Below are 23,339 nucleotides of genomic sequence, written 5' to 3'. Positions count from 1 at the left end.
CTGTTGCAGTCCTCACATATGGGTTATCTGGCTCACGGTAGCCCTCAGACAGCTCGAATACCAGAGTCCTTGGTATATGATGTCGGCTACCGGCGGTTATAAAACTGATGTCAGAACATCAGGTATAAAGGGGAGGCAGCCAACGCCATTTCCACCTGTTTTTTTTTGCCTTAACTGTCAGGAGCACCACAGAAGAAGGCTAACCCAGGAAGGTAGCACCCTGAACACGTCATACAAAAAATAAAAATATATATTCTGTGCCTTAGGAAAAAAGGGGGACTGGAGGATGGGAAACCAGGACTGCTACAGTGAATACACTCGAACATCTACATTTATGGTAAGTGTACACAACTGTACTACGTTCTTTGTGTTTCACTGTTGCAGTCCTCATATATGGGTTGATTCCCAAAGCCCAGGAAAAAGACAGAGAATCACAGATTAAGGGTTGGTAAGGAGGCCCTGCAAAACTGCAGAGGCAAAAAGTACAGTTTTGTACCTACCATAAATGTAGATGTCCGAACTGGATAGCATCTGCAGTCATAACAACTGGGTTGTCCTGTCGTCAGGCAGCCCTTTGGTCGGCTGGATTCCAAAGTCCGGGTCCGGCTTCGGCTGATGTCGCACTTCACCCGACGTCATCTCTGCTGGTCTTCGGGTATAAAGGCATCAGCCAACGCCATTTTCCTCAGTGTTTCTTGCCCCAGATGCCAGTTGCCCTCTTGGAAGGCTAAATTTTGGGTAAATGCCAATGTTTCCAAAAAGATAGAAGGCAAGCACAAAAAATAAGCATGTATGTACATATATACAAACAAATACACCATAAGAGACTCCCCCCACCAGCTAGCTATTAGGAGGGTAAATACCCTAGGAGTACCACAGAGGGGAAGGAGGGAGGGTAATCCTGACTGCAGATGCTATCCAGTTCGGACATCTACATTTATGGTAGGTACAAAACTGTACTATGTCCTTCATGGATGCATCTGCAGTCATAACTGGGTAGAATACCATAGCCAACTAGGGAGGAGGAAGAATAGATTATGGTGTGGTTAGGATCCCTTGCAGTACAGCAGTGGCAAACCCTGCTCGGGATCTGGAATACAGAGGTAAATTATAATGCTTGGCAAATGTATGCACGGAGGTCCAAGTAGCCGCCTCAATATTGTCCTTGGTTGCCACTCCTCGTAAGAAGGCTGTGGTAGTGGCTGTTGCCCTTGTAGAATGAGGCCTTATGTTCTGTGGAATTGGTTTTCCATGGAAGGAGTAACAGAATCGTATGCAATTTCCTATCCATTTGGAGATTGTCTGTTTGGAAATAGCTTTTCCTTCCCTTCCTGTTGCATAGGCTACAAAAAGCTGGTCAGTTTTTCTGTTACTTTTGTTCTGTCCAGGTAGTAGCGTAGCTGTCTATGTACATCCAAGGTATGCAGCAATCTTTCCCTCTGTTTTGTGGGTTGGGGAAGAAGGTAGGTAGGTGGATTGCCTGGTTTAAAGACACTCTGGATATCACCTTAGCATAAACGTGGGATTAGTCCTCATGGACACTCTATCTTGGTGGAAGATTAGGAAGGGTTGTACTGCCATTAGGCCTGAAGTTCAGAAACCCTCCTTGCTGAGGTTATTGCCAGTAGGAAAGCAGTTTTCCACGATAGATGCTGTAGGTCTGCTGTTGTGGCTGGTTCAAAAGGTGAAAGTGTCAACTTTTCTAGCACAAAGTTCAAATCCCAAGCTGGCAATGGTGGTTTCCTAGGAGGTTTTACATTCTTGATCCCTCTGAGGAACTGCCTGAGTAAAGGATGTGAAAAGACAGGTGGATCAAAGCTGTATTCTGCTGAAATAGCTGATGCATGTATCTTGATGGAGGAATAGGACAGGCCTGTATGTAGAAGCTCTGCCAAATACTCCAGAATGTTAGCAATATCTATATTCGACACATCTTTTCCTCTTTCAGCACTCCAAATGACAAACCTTTTCCATTTTGCTGCATTGTTCCTTCTTGTTGAAGGTCTGCGGGCTTCAAGGATAATGTCTTTAACCCTTTGAGAAAGTTCTGGATTAGTTGCTGCTATGTGATGTTCCATGCAGTCAGTTGCAACGTTTTTAGGTTTGGATGCATGATGCTGTAGTTGTTCTGAGTTAACATCAAAGGCATCAGGGGTATTGACCACATTTTGTCCCGAGACATGCTCCTCAGCAATGGGTACCAGTGTTGTCTTGGCCAGTTTGGAGCTATCAGGATTATCCTTGGACGTTCCTCCTTGATTTTTAGTAATACCTTGTGTATCAAGGGAAGAGGTGGGAATGCATATGCTGTCAGACCTTTCCAGCTGAGGTCCCTTTATGGATGGTGAATGTTTGCAGAATTTTAGCTATTGGAGTCAATACTCTCCTGTGGCATTCCTTTCTGGGAGGGTGGAAATGTCCAAATGTGCTTCATGTGAGCATCCGAGGGCTGAAATGTTGATAGATGCCTATCCGTACAAATTTGCCTTGGATGGTGCAAGGACGGATCCAAAGTTCCAGCTTGGCTGGGGATATTTATACTGGCTTTTTTCCTTACCCTCGACTCTGTTCAGCATACATCACTGGATAATTCCTCTCATACCTAGGCATGGAGGAGTGAAACAACTGTTTCACTGACTGCAAAGTCTTTCCCTCTTCCTTCATTTTGAACATTTCACCAGTGGGGTTCCAAAAGCAGAGCCTTATCCAGGGGTTGTATTAACAGAGTTGTACTTCTACATCCTTTAGCCTTAGTCTGACATGTTAACTGATCACTGACCTCTTAGCTGTCGCTCTGGACGCTGCTCCCTTATGCCTGCCAACCATCAAATCCTGCCATATCAGGGTAAGCCCATTTTTTTTTTGCCACATGAAAGATGCACCTGGAACAGTACAAATATGACAGGTGTCTGGGGAAGTGGTCATACATGTATCTGAGGATTGCTAATGCAATCAGCTACTTCCCTGCATTTCTATGGTCTTAACCCCACGTGGGAAGATGAGCTGCCTGCCTGACTGTTCTCTCTCTCACTCACAAATGAAGGCTAGCACTAAGCGATGATTTTATGAGTCACAGCCTGCAGGAGACAACCCGTACCACCCACTTCTCTATTGAGGTATGTGTCTTGCATACAACCTGGTCTGCCCTGCCCAACCATCCTCCTCTGCCTGCAATATCACAGACCTGATCCGTTTATCAAACTCAGGTTTACTGGCCTGCAGTAATATCTTTATTCCTCACGCTGCTGATATAGGCTTTAAACGTGGTCATGTGTGCCTGAAAATAAATGGCTTTGAAGACAGGATGGTAGTTGTGTACACTTTCTTCTCAGATAAGTTTAGCACTCCACTTACCTTATCAATGGCAACAGAACATGAAGCAGATAATATCCAGTCAAGCAAATGCTCACTACTGTAAGGAAAATTCAGTCACTTTACTATCATACATAGTTGTAGTGGATCAAACAAATCAGATACAGAAGAATTTAACATCCTCATAGTCCTTTAATATATTTAAAATAAAAAATTGTTCCAAGTTAAGAAATATTTGGTACCTCTTCCTTCTTCTTGACCTTTCTGCTTTACCTTTAGACAAGATAACATGGACATAAAGTTTCTCTGCAGCAATAAGTTAGGATTTACAATATAATAGTACACTGAATTTAAACACTGCTCTATGGTAGTGATGGACTGCATACTTAAAAAACTGCATACGACTCAGTGAAAACAATTGGCATCAGAACAAAATTCTTAACAATGCAAATTGTGTATTTACAAGCTATTAGAAAAAAAATTCAAACAGCCTTCTACTGTTCTTTAAAACTTCTGAGGTCAGGAGGTGTTATACAAAACTCAGGCCTACCCACTTACTGCCTCAACCCCAATAATAGCAAGAACCAGATAGGATATTAGCCTTTTCTCATTAATGCAAAGGAAGCGGACTTCATTAGAAGCCTGGCCTTTTCTTCAGTATCCAGTTTCACTGTAGTTACTAATTGTAGCTAAAGCAATGATTGCATTTTGATTTCATATGTAAACAATACATTCTACTTGCTTATTTACACAGGATAACCTTTTAATGGTAAGCAATGTAGAATTATATTATGGTTTCAGTGGCAAAACAGTTAAGTGTGAATTATTTGAAACTATTTCCAAATTAAAATTCAACACAGATAAAACAGAAGTATCAGTATTACACTGACACATTAATGAATCCTTACGACAGAAATTTAATTCCAATTGGGATAAACAAAACTGTAGTGAATAGTATGAATACTATAGCACAAGCTAACTATAACAAAATAACTGAAGAATTTACAGATATAACACAAAAATGTAATAAATATTTTTTTCATTTGACAATAGAATGCACTTAAAAATGATTGTCGAAAATACTATACATTATACAATATACATTAATTATCCCTGATAAACTAATTCAGAAAAAGATAAACAAATTACTACTGAGTTTTATATGGTGCCATAATAAACCAAGGGTGGCACACAATCATTATACATGAACCTGGCAAAAGGGAGGAATAGGGTCACCTGATATTGAAATGTACTCATTTGTGACAAATTTAAAAACTTTAGTTTACTGGATTGATATGAAGCCATTTGGAAAAACATACAAATAAATACATATGCTCATTCAAAATTAGACAGTACTGGAAGTGCAATAAATATAGCTGAAAATAAAAATGTTACATTATTTTAGTTATGTAAATAATTGCAGTAAAGTTCCACCAAATTTCAAGTTTTGTAAACACCTTGTTAAAAGATACTGGGAATTTTATTTTCATTGTACCTCTATTAAGAATTGGATTTTCCTGATATTTCCAATTGCATTTTACCGATTTCTTAATACGCCTATATACATATATTATACATTTATACAAAAACTTGTACTAAAACCTATTTATGTTAACATCCATGCTGTATAAACTCTCATTGTGATGTAATTTCAATTTTGAATGTTGTAATTGTTATGGGACCAATCAGGTCTCCTCGTGTATATATTTTTTCTTATTGTGATGTAATTTCTTTTTGAATATTTGTAATTTCATCTGGAGCTTTAGACCAACCTGGTTAATTAACAAATAAATAAATAAATAAATATAAAATTTTAAATCTAAATGATAAACATTTAATGGATTGGTTTAACTACTAAAATAAAGTACAGTTTTGTAAGAACTTAGCAAACCAGTAGATGTCCTACTGATTACTGTTACGGTACTACAGACAGCTTATCACACCTGACGTTCCGGTTACCAAAGTTTAACCTTCCCTGGATCACAAGTCTGACGTATGACCTCAGGTTACAATCGTAGGTGTATATAGGTGGACGTATGAGCAAGGATCCTCAGTCTTTCTCTAAGCCATCAGCCTGAAGACCACTGAGAAAGTGACTGTTCAGCTAGGAGGGCTAACCAGGAAGTGGTTGAAGCCCCTTGGTCTGAGTGTCCTACAGACAGGCAGAAAGACAGAGATAAAGCAATGTTATCCCAAAAAGAGGGGAATGAGGGTGGGAAGGAATACTGCAAAAGTGATCAGTAGAACATCTATTGTTACAGCAAGTTCTTACACAACTGTACTATATCCTAACTGAGATCACTGTTGCAGTATTCCAAACAGATCAATGATTCCCAGAAAGTACAGTTGTGCACACTTACCATAAATGTAGATGTTAGAGTGTATTCTCTGTTGCAGTCCTCACATATGGGTTATCTGGCTCACGGTAGCCCTCAGTCAGCTCGAATACCAGAGTCCTTGGTATATGACGTCGGCTACCGGCGGAACTGATGTCAGAACATCAGGTATAAAGGGGAGGCAGCCAACGCCATTTCCACCTGGTTTTTTTTTTGCCTTAACTGTCAGGAGCACCACAGAAGAAGGCTAACCCAGGAAGGTAGCACCCTGAACACGTCATACAAAAAATAAAAATATATAGTCTGTGCTTTAGGAAAAAAGGGGGACTGGAGGATGGGAAACCAGGACTGCTACAGTGAATACACTCGAACATCTACATTTATGGTAAGTGTACACAACTGTACTACGTTCTTTGTGTTTCACTGTTGCAGTCCTCATATATGGGTTGATTCCCAAAGCCCAGGAAAAAGACAGAGAATCACAGATTAAGGGTTGGTAAGGAGGCCCTGCAAAACTGCAGAGGCAAAACCAGCCCTGGATTTAGAAAACAAAGGTAGATTGGAATGCTTTGTGAAAGTATGGACGGAAGACCAAGTAGCTGCTTCTAGAATATCCTTAATAGGCACATCTCTCAGAAAGGCTGCAGAGGTAGAGGCTGCTCTAGTAGAATGGGTACTAATACCCTGAGGGGGAACCTTCCCATGCTGCAGGTAACAAAAGTGAATACAATGAGCAATCCATTTGGAGATGGTTTGTTTTGAAATAGCTTTACTCTGAGCCCCAGGAGCAAAACTAACCAACAACTGTTCAGATTTTCGAAAGGATTTAGTCCTGTCTAAGTAAAATCTCAGCTGTCTATGCACATCAAGAGAGTGCAGAATCCTTTCCCCTTTATTTCAGGGATTGTTGAAAAAAGTAGGCAGGTGAATAGACTGGTTAAGGGTTAAACTGGAAACTACCTTAGGCATAAAGGAGGGATTAGTTCTCAGAGAAACCCAATCTGAGTGAAAAATAATGAAAGGTTCTACTGCCATTAAGGCTTGCAGCTCAGATACCCTTCTAGCTGAAGTAATAGCTAAAAGGAAAGCAGTCTTCCAGGATAGAAACTTCAAATCTGCAGAGGCAGCTGGTTCAAAGGGAGGCAGAGTAAGTTTTTCCAGGACAAAATTAAGATCCCAAGCAGGAGTAGGAGCTCTTCTGGGGGGGCCTAAGATTACTAGCTCCCCTCAGGAACTGTTTCATCAGGGGGGAGAAAAAATGGGTTGCTCAAAAGAACAATGAGCCGAAATTGCTGAAGCGTGAATTTTGACTGAAGAAAAGGAAAGTCCACCATTAAGCAATCCTGCTAGGTAGTAACAAATGAGGGAAAGAGAAGGATGAGAAGGAGTCTTCTCCTTTAGACTGCATCCAAGAGCAAAATCTCTTCCATTTATCTGCATAGGCTTTTCTGGTGCTAGGCCTCCTGGCCTCATGAAGAACTTCAACCTCCTGTTGGGAAAGATTTAAAGTATTAGCCAGGCAGTTAAATGCAAAGTTTGAAGATGAGGATGAACAACCCCCCCCCCCCCCGAACCAACAGGTCTGGTACCAGGAGAAGATGCCAAGGCTGAGCCTGGGAAAGGCTGTGAAGGAGGGGATGCCAATGCTGCCTGGGCCAATCTGTTGCTATCAGAAAAGCCTTTGGTTTTTCGTCCCGGATCTTTAGCAGTACTCTGGGAAGAAGAGGCAGAGGAGGGAATGCATAAATTGAGAGATGTGTCCATGGGAAGGACAACGCGTCCACCCTCCAAGCTTTGTTGTGAAACTCCCTGGTGCAGAAGGTTGGAAGGAGATGATTGGTGTGAGAGGAGAAAAGATCCACTTGTGGGATGCCCCAATGATGAGTGATGTGATGGAAAATGTCTTTGTTCAGTTGCCACTCGTGAGGACCCATAACATGTCTGCTCAAATGAGCCGCCAAGGAGTTTAGCCTCCCTGGAAGATACTGGGCTATTAGATGTAAGCCCATGGATGCTGCTATGGACCATAGCCTCATGCTTTGTCTGCACAAGGGTTAAGAGCGAGTCCCCCCCTTGCTTGCTGATGTACCACATGACTGTGGTATTGTCTGTCCTGATCAGCAGAGTCCCAGGGTAGAGTAGGTCCTTGAAAGCCAGCAAGGCCTGCTTCACTGCCATCAATTCTTTTAAGTTTATGTGTAGATGAATCTGCTGGGTGCTCCAAGTCCTCTATATGCCCCTGCCTTTCAGATGAGTCCCCCCATGCAACATCTGAGGCGTCTGTGGTGACAGTTTCGCTGGCAGATGGTGGGCGGAAAGGCAGACCCTTGTTCTGAGAACAGGCTGTCGCCCACCAGAGGAACTCCATTTGTAGACAGGGAATCAGGGGAAGAATCAAGTCTAAGTCCTGTGTGTGTTGACACCAAAGGTTCTTGGGGTACCATTGAAGTTTTCTCATATGCAGCCTTGCATATGGGATCATCAAAATACTTGAAGCCATGAACCCCAGTGCTTGCAGGAATTGCCTTGCAGAGAGCTGGGTCATGCTTGCCAAGTTCATGAAGTAAGCCAAAAGGTCTTCTTGCTTCTGTTGAGGGAGGAATACCATCTGGGTGGCTGTATTCAGACTCACTCCCAGGAAAACAATATCCCTTGTAGGAACCAACTTTGACTTCTTTTCGTTGAGAGTGTAACCCCAAGAGGTGAGAATGTTCTTCACGAAATTCAAATCCTTTTCTAGTTGCTCTAGGGAGTTCACTTGAATGAGACAGTTGTCCAGGTAAGGATAAATTTGAATGTTTCTTTGCCTGCAAAAAGCAATGGCTGGAGCCAAGCACTTTGCAAAAACTCTGGGAGCAGTAGATAAGTCAAAGGGCAATGCAGAGAATTCAAAGTGATGCTCCCCAGCCCTGAAGCGAAGGAACTGCCTGCAACTTTCCCTTATTGGGATGTGCAAATAAACCTCCTTGAGATCCAAATTTACCAGCCATGAATCCTTGCCCAGCATTGGTAGTAACTGTTGAAGGGTGAGCATCTTGGTAGTCGGGAAGCAAAACAAAGGTAAACGGCTGGCCGGCACTAGTGCGAATTGCATCTACTTCGGGCTCCGTGGCAAGAAAGACTGAGGAAATGGCATCGGCTGCCTCCCTTTATACCTGATGTTCTGACATCAGTTTTACAACCGGCGGCAACCAACGTCATATACCAAGGACTCTGGTATTCGGGCCGACTGAGGGCTACCGTGAGCTGGATAACCCACATGTGAGAACTGCAACAGTGAAACATGAAGAACATCTGAAAGTAGATGAAGGGAGGCTGCTAATGGAGAGGGGAACTGGCTAAGGATGCCTGACCTAGTGAAGGCAGCTCTGGATCTTGAAAAGCATCAGTTCTGTAGAGTTTAGTGAAGGTGTGTCACAGAGAGTTTTCTGAAAAGGGAGGTCTCCCAGATCTGGGTTCCCATGGAGGTGTCTTTAGAAATCTCTTTCTAGACACCTTCTTGTATTTCTGACAAGGTCTGGAATATTTTTCTAACAAAATATGTAGGCTTGGCTGTGTAGTTGCTCTAGCATTTAGACACACAGGTAAGCACAATTCGTCTGCAGTCTTTGACAGTTTTGCCTTATTCCTTTAAGGATTTAAACAGATTGGCTGCCTGTGGACCGAATAAAAAATTTCTGCCTAAAGGTGAATCAATAAGCTTAGCATTGAAATCCTCTGGCATAGTTTGGTTGCACAACCATTTATATCTGTGAATGACAGAGCCAGCAGTATTTGCTTGGAAGAGGCGTCCACATCATGATACCTACATTTTATACTCTGTAATGGCTACTTGAGTATCCTGAATAATTAGAAACAGCATTTGTTACTTAAGAGTCTGAGCCTTGTGACTCCACCACTACCTTTATCAAAGTACTGGGTATGGACAACAGGTATTTGGTCATCTGGGTCTGGTAGTTAGTAGCACTGATTGCCAGAGTACAGGAAGCATAAACCTGCTATCCCCACCTATCCATGGCCCTACTGTCTTTGTCTGTAGGGAGGGCAGTGGCATTGGGATGAAATTCAGAAGGTTTGTCAGGAGAGAGAGAGAAATACTGCAGAAGAGTCTGCCACAGGGTTCTAACACAGGAATTTAAGCTCTTCTGGAACTCTGTAGAACTAGTCTGGTCTTTTACAAGCAGGAGGTTGTGAATCAGGAGCTGTAGAGGTAGACTGCAAAGCATCCAAAAAGGCCTCCAGAACTGGAGGGACAGGAGAAAGGTGGGAATACCCACTTCCAAAAGATTGTAATTCCTTTGCTGGACCACTAAAATTTGCCTTAACTCACACTCAAGATGTTTTACCATGTTCATAATTGTCTTCCCAAAATAAGTTTATTTCAATGGGAAGTCAGGGGAGATGCAGTCTTCATCATCTGAAGGAACTTGGCCAGGGGAGTGAATTTGAGAGGAATAAACCAGGGAATGGTCAGAGTCAGAGGCATCTTCATCTTCTGAGGAAGATGAAATCAACTCTAATTTCCTGAGGGGGTAGGAGCAGGAGGGGGAGCTGGAAAGGAAGGAGGTTTCAAGGCCATAATGGCCTTGAACAGACCTTAACAGAACTCTAGCCATTCCTTCTCTAGAAGGGGGAGGTCAAGGGACATGCTTTGTCTTCTGATACTTTTTCTTTGGTGTGACTTCTGCTTGAACCAAGCAGAGTGGTTCAGAGTCCTGACATACCTCAATTAACTTTCCGGGAATCTCTTCCCAGACTATGGGATGCCTTCTGGTCTCTCTGATTCATAGTTCCTACTTCTCCAAAGAATAAGTCTCCTCAGTCATATGATCCTCCAGTGCCGTACTGACCTCTGGCAGGGTAGTGGTAGAGGATATCAGAGGTGGAGTCAGACGTACCGTAGGTTTTGTAATCTCAGTATGTGTGTTGGAATCTGAGTGGGTAGACTGCTGGTCATGTCTAGGCCTCTTAATTTATTTCTCATGTGATGGAAGTACTTCAGGAGGAGCAGAATCCACCATCTTGGAGTGGGCCAAATGCTTCAGATGTTGGCTATGAAAGTGCTGAGTGAAGACAAATGGGATCACAAAGGACTGGAAAATGTATCAGGCCTTGAAGTCATGTCCTACAGCAAGACAGGAGAGACACTGGGTATAGAGGTCTTTGTAAGGAAATTGCCTACTGCACTCACATTTACTCCTCCTACCTGACATCTACTACAGATATGGCAAAATAATTTAAGCAAGTAAAGGAAGGTCCCTAACAGGGTACTTACCTGTTTATTTCTAGGAAGCAATGGTACCAAAGAGCAAGTGATAATCTGTCTGATGGGTGTGCAACCTATATTCAGGCTGGCAGCAAGGTCATCTGAAGATTCTCACTCATATGTCCACCTATACTCGCCTATGCTTTCGAACTGAGTTCATACATCAGGCATACGATTCAGGGAAGATTAGGTTTTGGTAGCCGAGACAGATGTCAGTAGTAATAACCCATCTGATTAGAATACTGCAATAATGATCTCAGTTAAGACAATATTGTCATCTGACAGTCTTATACAAATATATAAAATAGGTTTAAAGGACTGAATACTAATTTATTTTTATTTATCATTTGTTTACCGGGAAAAGTCAGACTGGGACATAGGCCATTTTCAGCGAAGGCCCGTAGAGAAAAGCTCCACAGACATTTACAACATAGGAATTAAAAACAAAAGCTCCATAGACATTTGAACATTACATACTTTTGTTATATTGCAGACATTATATTGGCTTGAACATTCTTCATAGATACAAGACAACATAATACCCTATATGCTTTGATGTACAGTTAGAGTAATACAACATATGATATAAAGTGGTTGACAGTCCTTACAGCACTGCATTTAGTGCAGTCATATTACTTACAGAGGATATTTAAAAACAGCCAGCAGTACAGGAGATAAGAGGAGCGATGAGAGTAGTGGGCTGCTAAGGTGAGACGGGGTTATGAGCGAGCAGCACATAAAGATGGGGGTAAGAGAAAGAAGTGCAGGAAATAAATCCATATCATTATGTTTCTATGTGTCTATTTAGCGGAAGTGGTTTAGTTGGTTAAGGACTGTTGGTAAAGGATTTAGTCAGTGGTAGTACATGGGCAAAGCCATTTGTTAATGAGGAAGGTTCTAAACAGGTTTATAAATTTGGTTGGGTCAGCAGGGGTTATGATAGCCTGTGGTATTGTATTCCAAAGATTACAGATGTAATTAGAGTAGAGGGAATCCCTGGCTGACTTGTTAGGCTTGGTTACATGTAGTAGTGATTTATTTGAGGATCTGAGGACTCTAGATTTGGCAAAGGGCTGGAGAAATGTTTGAAGGGCAGGTGTTTGGTCAGGTAGGTGTACTCGTTTGTGGGAAATAAGAAGTTGGGAATAGTTTAAGTAAAGGCGTAATTCTAGCCATTTGAGTTGTTGTAAGGCACTGCAGTGGTGAGAACTGTGGGGAGAGTTAGTGGCGAATTTAGTAATTTTATTGTAGCAGGTTTCGAATTTGACCAGATCAGTTTTCTTTAGATTAGTAAGGATAGAAGAGGCATTTAGCAGTGTGGAGAGTAAATGAGCTCTGGCAGTAGCCTGTCTAGTGGAATGTGAGGAATGGTTTGAGTCTGTACAGAGCACCTAGTTTTGAGAGTGTCTTTTTGATTGTTTGGGAATGGTAAAGATCAAATCTCAATGTGTGGTCTATTTGCACACCTAATAACTTTGTTTGATCAACACCTAGTATATTATGGTATTATTGGAAGAATGCACTTGGAATGATGTTGGAGGGGCACGTAATGTGGTGGGGTGAAATAACATGACCTTTGTTTTGGAAGGATTCAGAATTAGCTGAAAGTCTGACAACCAGGCCTCAACAGCTATTAGCGACTGTTGTGTCTTTGCTTTGAGTTAATTCAGGATAGGTGCAGTGCAGACGCATACTGGACAACAGAATCTAGAGAAGTAGCAGTATGCAGCTTCTCAGTAAAATCAGTGAATAGTAGGGGACCTAGTACTGAGAGCCTTGGGGAACCCCCCACTGTAACGGGTAAGAGGAAGAGAGGTTTTATTGTCACTTGACAGCTTACTGTCGGTTAAGTTAAGTAGCTTTTGAACCATGTGAGTGAGGAAAGGCTGAATTTTCGAGTAACGTCTGACGAAAAACAGTATCAAATGCTTTGGCTAGGTCTAAGAAGATGGAGGAAATGGGATCCCTTCATTTTGTGTAGGTCAATGGTACTGGTGAAGCTAAGTAGGGCTGTTGTGATACTAGTGTAAAGGTGGAAACTGTGCTGTGTACTAGTAAGTAATTCAAAACATTTAACACATATGCAATGAAGAATCCAAGAAATATTGCTAACAAACAGAATAATTTCCTCATTGTTAAACTATTTCTTATTATCTCACCAAAAAGTAACAAAGTCTTATCTATACATATCGCTCATATTAAATCTGAACACAGTAAGCAAAATTATCGAACTTCTATACAGCAATTAAAACTTCAAAGTCTTGATGAAAAAAACAAAAATATAATTCCAACATTTACTAAAATGACAACCTCTTCATTGTTTTGGAAAATATATATACAGAGAAATTTCTTCATTGAGATTGTAACATTCCTTACATATTAAGCAAATATATAAAACACAAGAAATAGATGGTCAACCCTCCCAATTGTAAAATGCCAGAAGATGTATGGACTTGACCTCACTGGCTTCAGACACCACAGTAGGCCAAGAGTCATCCTCAACAACCAAAGATTATGTTCCTACAGGAAGAAGAGCTTCCCTTTTTTTTTGGTTTCCCTTTTGCTTTATACTTTCCAGCATAACCCAGCTTATCTCGGTGCCGACATCCAACGCCAGGTCTACCAACCTCTCCTACAGCCGTCGGACTATCTCTGTTCTAAGCCTGAGGCCAGTGAGGAACCTAAGGGTGTTCTTGGCAGGGAAGGGGTCAAGCACTTATCTGCTTCTACCCCCCCATTTATGACCCATCCCTTATCCCCCCCTCCTGCATTCATCTGTTTTATGCCTGACAGCTACTTCCCTCAATGGACTACACCTCCTCACAAGGAATGTAAATGCTCTACTCCAGGGCATGGGCACACCCATTCTCCCTGCCAGTGTTTCGGATACCTGAGCCTAGGTCACCTGGGCCATAATTAGGACTTGATCAGACATCTAAACTGAAGACAGTAAAGAGGAGAAGGTAAACACTTGCACCACACCACACTCATCACATAGTCCCTCAAAACCTACACGACCAAAACACACCGACAGAAGAACAAAACACACACCTACATTCGTGGAGGCTCTCAGTAAAAATCTGCGCAAACAACAGAGACCTCCAAAGCAGAAATGCAAGCAACCTCCACCCCCCAACACAACCCAAATGACACATAGCCCACATACTCAGTGTGCCACTCAACTACAGCCCATAAGGCATAATGTACCCAACACTCTAGTCATAGGTGACTCTATAGTCAGGCACACTGATGTTCCACTCACCAGGCTAAATAAGGAAAAAGTTACTGTCAGCTGCCTGTCAGGTGCCAAGATCCGCCACATAAGACACACACTCAGGTCACTCCACAACAAGTACAAATATGACTCTGTCATTGTCCATGTTGGTGTGAATGACCTGAGATGTACCTCCCTGGACTACATGAAAAGAGACATGGAGGAGCTCTCTGATCTTGTAGCCCAGGCCGGTATGACCCTAGCCCTGAGTAGCATCCTGCCATCACCCAGAATAAGGACAAAATGATTGACTTTAACAATTGGCTAAGCTACTGGTGTCATTCTAAGGGAATCCAGTATCTGTCTGCCTGGGATGACATGGTCGACAGACCATGCTGCTTTGCCAGAGATGGCCTGCACCTGTCGCCCTTGGGATTCCTGCTACTGGCAAAGGCTCTTGCCACCCCTATAGTGCCTTTTTTTTAGGCAAGGTTCAAATGACAAATTCACCACCATAACAGGTACAAGCAAGCAAAATCTGAGGGTAATGCTACTCAATGCTAGAAGTCTAAACCTCAAAATGCACTCACTCGAGGCACTCCTTAAAATGGAGAACACTGACATCTGTGCAGTGACAGAGACCTGGTTCAAAGCTCCAGAGAGCACACCTGCATTACCAAGCTATAATTCATACCACAACTTTCGGCCACCAAACCTGGACCGAAACACTAGAGGTGGAGGTGTGTCCACGTTCATTAAGGATATCCACACCTCCAAGATAGTTGCTCAACATAATGCATCTGAGATTATCCAAGTTCAACGAACTCTGGGCAAAACCACAATCCAGATTGTAGCTTGCTACAGACCCCCCACCATGCTCCAGGATTCCCATTTCTCTTTTCCTGATACACTGGAAAATATTAAGGTACAACCCAACACTCTAATAATGGGTGATTTCAACTACCCTACCATTAACTGGGAAAACTACTCATGTATCAACTCTTTTGCCCAACATTTTCTGAAAATCATCAATTCCAACGCCTTGGATCAACTTATCCACAACCCCACCAGGGGCACCAATATCCAAGACCTGGTCATCACCAACATGGGTGACTGGTGTTCCACAGCAGAGGTCAGCTCCTCGTTGGTCAGATCCGACCACAAGCTAATCACCCTAGACATCCACATCCCACCTCCCACCCCCCATTAGGAAAGCAACCGTAAAAAAATTCTCCAAAGCCAACTTCACGCTTCTTAAGACAGAAGTGGCAAACTTCACGACACCATGCAGATAGACAATAGAGGTACGACTGCTGAATCCTACACAAATGCACTTTATAAGCACTTACACGAGTGCATGGATCATGCTCTCCCTAACAGAACCAAGATGCTATCCTCCAAAAAAAGGAAGTCAATCTGGTTGTATTCTGCCATAAACAAACTCTACAACAGAAGAAAGAAACTGTTGCAAAAAAGAGTAAAATCCCACAATTGGAGGAACTCCCTGGTCAGCCTCAGTAAGAAGCTGAGATCCCTCATAAAATCCTCCAAAGCTAGTTATGAAAACAAAATTGTATGATTGTAAAGACAACCACAAAGCATTCTATAGCTATGTCAAAAATCTCAATGGCAACACTCAGATCTGCTCTGAGTTACAGCACAATGACACTAAATATACAGAACCAACTGATATTGCCAACATCCTGGCAGACAGGTTCACTGCTAACTTTACCCCCCCTCTCACCCCCTAAAGGGCCCATGTTTATACCGGAAGAATGCAAAGTTCCTGTAATCACGGCTGCACATGTAAAAACCCCACTCTCCAAAGCCAAGAACACAGCATCCATGAGACCTGACAACATCCCAGGCTGCCTTCTACATGAACTACAGAATGAACTGGCACCCAAACTAAGTACCATGTTCAATCATAGCCTCACCTCAGGCTTTGTGCCCATTGAATGGCACACCGCGACAGTTATCCCACTACATAAAGGAGGGGCTACAACAGACCCCGGGAACTACCGCCCCATTAGCCTGATGAGCCTCGTCTGCAAGGCCATGGAACGTATCATCATGGAACTCATAAACAAAGACATTGGAGATCTCCAAACTCTGGACCCTACACAGTTTGGGTTTGTAAAAGGCAGATCATGTCTCCTAAACCTGATAGACTTCTTTGAAGTAGTTACCAAAGCCATAGATGAGGTGGTTCACACAGCCTATCTAGATCTTGCCAAGGCGTTCAACACCATCCCCCACTCTGGAATTATAGATAAACTCACTAAACTAGGTATAAATCCCTATGTCACAACTGGCTTACTGACAGAACCCACACTGTGAAAGTAGCAGACTCCAAATCAGACTTCAGACCAGTGACAAGTGGAGTTCCACATGGCTCAGTCCTGGGTCCTCTCCTTTTTGGTATCTACTTCTCTGAAGTACAGGCTAACACAGAAGGTCTTTGGCTAACTAAATTCACAGATGACTGCAAACTAGGAGCCATAATCGAAACTCCTAACGATGTGGACATCCTACAAAAGGGCCTCACTGAGACAGATGCCTGGTGTCAAAGACATGGTCTCAAGCTCAATGCCAAAAAGTGCATTGTCATCCCCTTTGGTAAAAACTCTGTACCCATGAACTACAACATAGGCGGTAGTATACTTAACACTGAAAGTGTGATAAGAGACCTTGGGACACAGGTGGACAGTAGTCTCTCCTTTGATAATCACATTACCACAGTGGTCAGGAAATCCTTCTGCGTGGCACACCTCATCACAAAAGGTTTCTCATCCAGAGAAAAAGAGGTCATTGTTCCCCTCTACTCATCACTCATTAGACCCATTATAGAGTACAATGCCCCTTTTGGTATGTACCTCACAAGACATCTACAACAACTGGAAAGGACGCAAAAACACCTCACAAAGAGGATTACTGGCCTCAAACAGATGCTTTACGCACACAGTCTCAAAAAACTCCAGCTTTACTCCGTTGCATATCACCTACTCAGAGGCGATCTCTGCCTAACATACAAAGCTATGTTAAACCCATGTTGGACATGCTCCACTTAAAGAAATTCCTCCGAGCTACACACTCTAGGGACCTAAACCTTGTCACCACAATAAACAGAACATGCTGGAGGGATCGTTTCCTGTCCCAGAGACTTTCCATACTCTGGAACAGACTACCAATCTATGTCAAACAGAGCTCCTCATTAGCACTCTTCAAGAAAAATCTTGATGACTGGATGGGTAATAGAAAATTCTCCCCGGGGATCACTTCTGTGGTTCTGCTTGACAGGGGCACAGGAAAATAATTTTCTTGGGTGGCGAAAGCCAGGGTACCTTTTCGGCTAGGCTTGTACCAATAGGGCCAATAGCCTAGTACCTGCCTATGAATGCTTTTCAGTAACATAGGTTCTGGCCCCTTATCCTGTGGATTGCTGATGACAGACATTTTTACTGCTACCAACAATGAAATGCTGTAGACAAACTTCTCAGCATCATAACACACAGAAACAAAGCTAGTTTACCTTCATTATCATTAAAAGGATTGAGGAACTTTATAGTAACAGCACTAAGATTTGACTAAATCGATGGCACGTACTGCCTGCTAAGTGCTCCACTTCAGCTTCATGTGTGAAAAAAAATAAGGTACAATTGTGCTTTCTCATCAACTGGAGTGCAGTGGCACTTTAACAAAGTCCATCAAGAAAAGACATGAGGGGATGCTCACTGCAGTGCAAAATCACAAATCATAAAAGATCATAACAGACTAGTAAACTGACTTGGTGCAAACTGCATCTCAATGAAAAAAAAAAAAAAAGAGTCTACAAGGGTACCACTATTTTCTGATAGTGGTAACTGATGCAGGCTTGAAGAACACCATGATTTAAAATCTGACAAAGTACCTGACACAAGTTCCAAAGGTGCAACTACTGCTCTAAAAATCTGTCCTGTAGTATGATCATAATATTTTGGCTGTAGAAGTGCAATGCAAGTCATAGGGTCAGCTGCTTACAGCACAGCTGCTTACTACTCAAGACATCCAGGCTTAACAGCTTAAGGTGTCAGTTGCTCATGAGGTGTTGCTTACTTCAAATATAGAGATCTTTTTTTGCACGATACGGTTTATTTTGGGTGCTACAATCTTGTAACATCCCAGAGAGACAAGTTTTCATGCCTGAGTGTGATCATTCTTTTGGTAAGGTACACCAACCTCAGGGTGAAAAAATAATAAAGTAATGGAGGTGTGGGGCCTTTTTTAGTGTCTTTGATAATGTGTCAATCGCTAGTAGCTGGACATGCTCGAGTAAATGAGTTAAGAGCATTTGCATGCTCAAATTGCATGGTATGAGCAACTGTTCATAACCAAATGTGTTGTGTGCTTGAACATATGAAGAACTAGGTAGTACATTCACAATGTAATAAGTACAAACATAGTCTCAGTTTTATTCGTCTGATTTCTAATCTCTCTTGTCAGTTTTGTCGGGACTTTTCACCCAACACACGTGTACACTGGTATAATGATGTTTCCTCTCCCAGTCTTGTGTGTTTCCACCAATTTACCAAAGCCATGAACAACAGGATAAAACAAAGCGCACGCGTGTGTGTGTGTGTGTGTGTGTGTGTGTGTGTGTGTGTGTGTGTGTGTGTGTGTGTGTGTGTGTGAGAGAGACCATAATGGCACTAAAACAATGGGTAGTGACAAAATAGGTGAAGACTTGAGCTCCAGATTTACTAAGTAAATAAATAAAATTCAGAAAACTGCTACACAGCACAAATTAATGGGACCCCAAAATTATAATGTGACCACAAAGTATGACAATCGTTGTAAACTGTTTATGTCACTTCACATTAGTCTTACAGGCTATTAGATGTATGGTTTTAACTGCCCTAGCTTGAGGCCGGCCGTTTACATAACATTAGGAATATGGAGCTCTAAGGTCATCCACTTTCTCAGGCCATCTTTCATTCTTTAAAACTTTTGACAGCAATTACAATAATCCACCTGAAGACACTGGAAATATAACTACATATGAAGATGAACTTGTGACAGTTTTTTAAAGATCTGTATAGTGAAGATTATACACATAAAACAGAACTCTCAACTGTCCAGAATTATGGCTCATTTATTTGGTACGTTCCTCATAAAATGTGTGGTTTTCTGGCAAATCACTGAGAACTGACATCACTAAATGACATAAACTTGAGTTTTAGACTTCATACCCTTCAGAAAATGTATGCTAATTGCTAACAGATCGTGTTATTCCAAGAACTTTCTACGTTTATAAGAGCATTATCTAAAATCTGTCCCTATTTTTGGACCTGGTCTCTCTATTATTTTAGGCTTTGTCAAGATTTCTTGAGCTCAGAGGTTGAGAGCTATATAAAATAAATATTTTTCACTTACATTATTAATTCCCTATTACTGGACTGTTCTGCCATGACTTCATGCATTCCAGGTAGTGGTCTGCCCTTAGAATTCCAGTTCTGCTACCCTAATAAATAACACCAAACCTTCTGTTCTCATAAGCATAAAATTAGCTGATAGACTGTTCCAGAGCTACAGTGCTGATCGTGTCAATGATAGTTCATTTTCACAACAAATATCCTTCCAGATCTTTATTTAGCTTTCCAAAATATGAGGTAAGAAATTAAGATGCTGTTTACTGTAAAGATGTACAGAAGTGTAAAAGATGAACAAGAAAGAAAAAAAAACATGCTTTACTATGCTTCAATTTCTGCTTGCTAATTTAATATTTACAAAGCAGCAGTGCTCAGTTTTATATTTTTCAAAAATAAAGACAACCAAAAGATTTTAAGATATCAGATGGGTATCTGGTTCAACAATCTCACAAGAATATGATCCACAACAATTTTTTTAATACATACTTTTGTATCAGCTACAAAAACTTCACGTAAGAAGAAAGGTGAAACAAAAGTTCATAGAACAAGGGAGTGGACAAAATAAAAAGTCAGACAAGCCCAACGACCAACATGTATGTTCTTACAAAAAAAAAACATTAAATTAATTAATTTAACATCATTTTTTTTTCAGAGCAAGTCAGCTTCAGTGCACTTGAAAAAACTGCGAGACCTTACTCGATATGTCAGTGTTTGAGTTGTGGGAAATCTGATATTGTGGTAAGGGGAAACTATTTATACTAATGCTTCTCAGGTGTCAGCTCACCAGATGTCTGAGATAGCTGAAATGTTTTCAGCTGCAAATGGAAATCCTGTAATCCTGCCGGCTGTAAAGTGATTAAGCATAACACCACTATTGACCAAAAGGATTCCAACCCTTCCTTCTGAATATGTCTGTTTTTTATCAAAGGTGAATACTAAAACATGTTTCTCAAATCATTTTCCTTTCTTAACATGTAATCTCATGTAAAACATAACTATACAGACAGCACACTTCCATCAGTACTTCATACATCATCACTGTGTGACTACATAATTTATGGCATAGTGAGAAACACTCTTAATGGAAAGTACTTCAACCTTTTTAGAACGTATAACAGCTCAATTCTTACAGAAAACTGTACAGAAGAGGTTTTTTTTTTCAACAATGTAAAATTGATGTTTGGAAGTGCCAATAATGTATAATATGTCAACTTCTGGGTATGAATTAATATACTGGCGAGAAAGGAAAATGACATCTGATTTTTCCATATAATCTGCCAATAATGTATAATAACAGACAAAATAAGTTATCACTAACAATATTTTAACACCATACAAGTTAAATCAGTTTTTATTAGTGTAATGTAAATTTTCCAGTACATACTGTTACAACCACTCTGTAGGAAATTTGCTATAATAGTTGAGGACTGAAGTATTAAATGGCGGAATAACACAATGGGTTTCTGTTTTCAGTAAATGTACAATGAAAGTTGACAGATTTAAACTGTAGCATGTGGGATCACAGCTACATGAACCTCATTATCTTTTGTTAGCAAGTTCACTAGGGACAATTTGATATCAATTAATTTGAAATATTGGAAACTACTGAAAGATGTAACAGATTTTTCTGCACTGAAATTCAGCACGCTGTTTTTTTACCGACTAGGGTGACAACTCTTTGAAAGAAACTCCAAGTGATACCCAACTGCTTTTAACCAGCACCATAAAACACAAATTTTATCTTTGTTGTACTCATCCTAACTGTTGAATGGAGACAAAACAGATATCTGTTTTGTAGAATGTCAGGAAAATGGAGTTTGACATTTGGTATTTTCTAAACTGCAATTGCCTTTTTTGAAGCACGTATGATTAAGAACACTTGCTGGAAGCTATTTGTATATATATATTATTTGTGCTGGCACGCCTTCGTGGGAATGAATTATTAATTAAGCATATTTAAATAGCCCCTCCTCCACACACATCATTTTACAAAGATACATAAAGACTACTTATTTTATATTCAAGTTACTGGTGCGGTACATATGAAACCCAGAAGAAGAAGAATGACATTTTCAGACAATAAAAACAAAATTTGATTTTCTTACATTCATTTTTAGGTCTTTTGGACTAGACCACTTAACTAGTCCTACCACCCCACTGATCTGTTTGACCCCATCTTAGCTGATCATAGCTGTTGGCAGTAGGATAACAACTGAATGGTGCTGGGATGCAGAGCTTTTTGCTGTACCTTCAGTCGCCCTACCCTTGCCCCTTACTTAGCAGGGTGCATTAGTCATGCACTGGTGCCATAAAGGAGCATGTGAGCCCAAACTTGCCTATAAAACCTTGACAGACTTCCTTGCTTGCACTTTTCTGACAGCGGGTACCTCAGGAACCAACTCCCAGCCACCAGTAGGTGTCACACATGAAGCAGGATCTTCACAAACCCTCCCCAGAGGAGGGGTTTTGTTCATTCATTTTGACCCACCTTCCATCTGTAATGGCTCCTCTTGCACCTGGGTAACTACTTGAATCCCCCCCCCCGTGCATCTAAGCCACAGTCATGGCTTTATTCCTCTATGTTATATGGTTGGCAAACTTGATATTCTTAAACCTTGTAACACAAATCACTTGTCTAAGTGATAGTACCCTTTTTATAACAACAAAGATACCAAAGATGTGAAAAAGGTGCAACATACAAGGCATTTTTAATGCCATTAGGTTTATTCAGTATTTCCCCCCATTTCCTATGGGCTTATTATGCTACCCATTTACTAAGGTAAATAAAAATTATGTACATAGTGTGATGCTCCTGCACTGCCCCAGTAATCAAGGAGCCTCAATCCTCACCACTAACATCAGCGAGGGTTGTGCACATTGGGAGGATGACAAGTACATACACAGTAAAGTACAATTTCCCTTAAGAGCATACAGAGATCACAGTCAGTCTGGGGCTGATTTCTCTCTTTTTATCCAGATCCCCAAAAATACTCCCCACTGGCACAGCTATAGAGTTACGATCTCAGCCGGGTGGTCTAACCAAAACCTCCAGCACCCTCTCTGTCCAAACAGTACTTTGTGTCCCTGCCCAAGTAGCTGATACACACACACACACACACACACACACACACACACACACACACACACACACACATACACACACACATACACTTTGAGATTTGATCAATTTACAAACACACAGACACTCCTGGGAAAGGCTGGCACAGGTTCACTAGCTAGGCCCCCTTCTGCCCAGACTGTACGGTAGTTCCAGCTGCCACCACCCACTCTTATCAGCTACTATAAGGCCCTTCACAAAGGGTGACCAATTCTACTGTGTAATGTTACTATTATCCAAATGGCAAGTGTATCCAAGACTAAGGCTATTTAAGAGTGGCCTGTACAGTGTCGTCAAATACATATGCAAGCATGCTAAGAGTTTAAATATCCCAAAAAGTACAGTTTTGTACCTACCATAAATGTAGATGTTCGAGGATTCCATTGCTGCAGTCCTTACTATTGGGTATAGTCCGCATCCAGTCGGCCCGAATACCAGAGCTGACGTCTCAGTCTTTTCTTGCCCCAGATGTCAGAAGACCCTAAAAAGACAAGGCCCAAAATACCTGCACCAAAACATGAACAATATATATAAAAATATAAGCAGGTAAACTCACCTACACAACCACCTAACACAGAGGGAAGGAAACATCTACATTTATGGTAGGTACAAAACTGTACTATGTTCTTCGTCTTCCATTGCTGCAGTCCTTACTATTGGGTAGAATCCCAAAGCAGAGGTAAGG

The 23,339-nt window shown here is 41.5% G+C and overlaps 1 protein-coding gene across 2 annotated transcripts in view; it reads right to left on the bottom strand.

Annotated features, from left to right (window-relative positions):
- Positions 1–23,339, bottom strand: part of GRB10 (growth factor receptor bound protein 10) — a 2,734,830-nt gene that overhangs the window by 2,223,098 nt on the left and 488,393 nt on the right. The gene's annotated exons all lie outside the window — the stretch shown is intronic.

Source organism: Protopterus annectens, chromosome 3.part0 (assembly GCF_019279795.1).
Source record: "Protopterus annectens isolate FY-2018-M chromosome 3.part0, PAN1.0, whole genome shotgun sequence".
Taxonomy (NCBI): Eukaryota; Metazoa; Chordata; order Ceratodontiformes; family Protopteridae; genus Protopterus; species Protopterus annectens.
The sequence above is the reverse complement of the archived record's forward strand: the minus strand, read 5'-3'. Positions and strand labels throughout refer to the sequence as shown.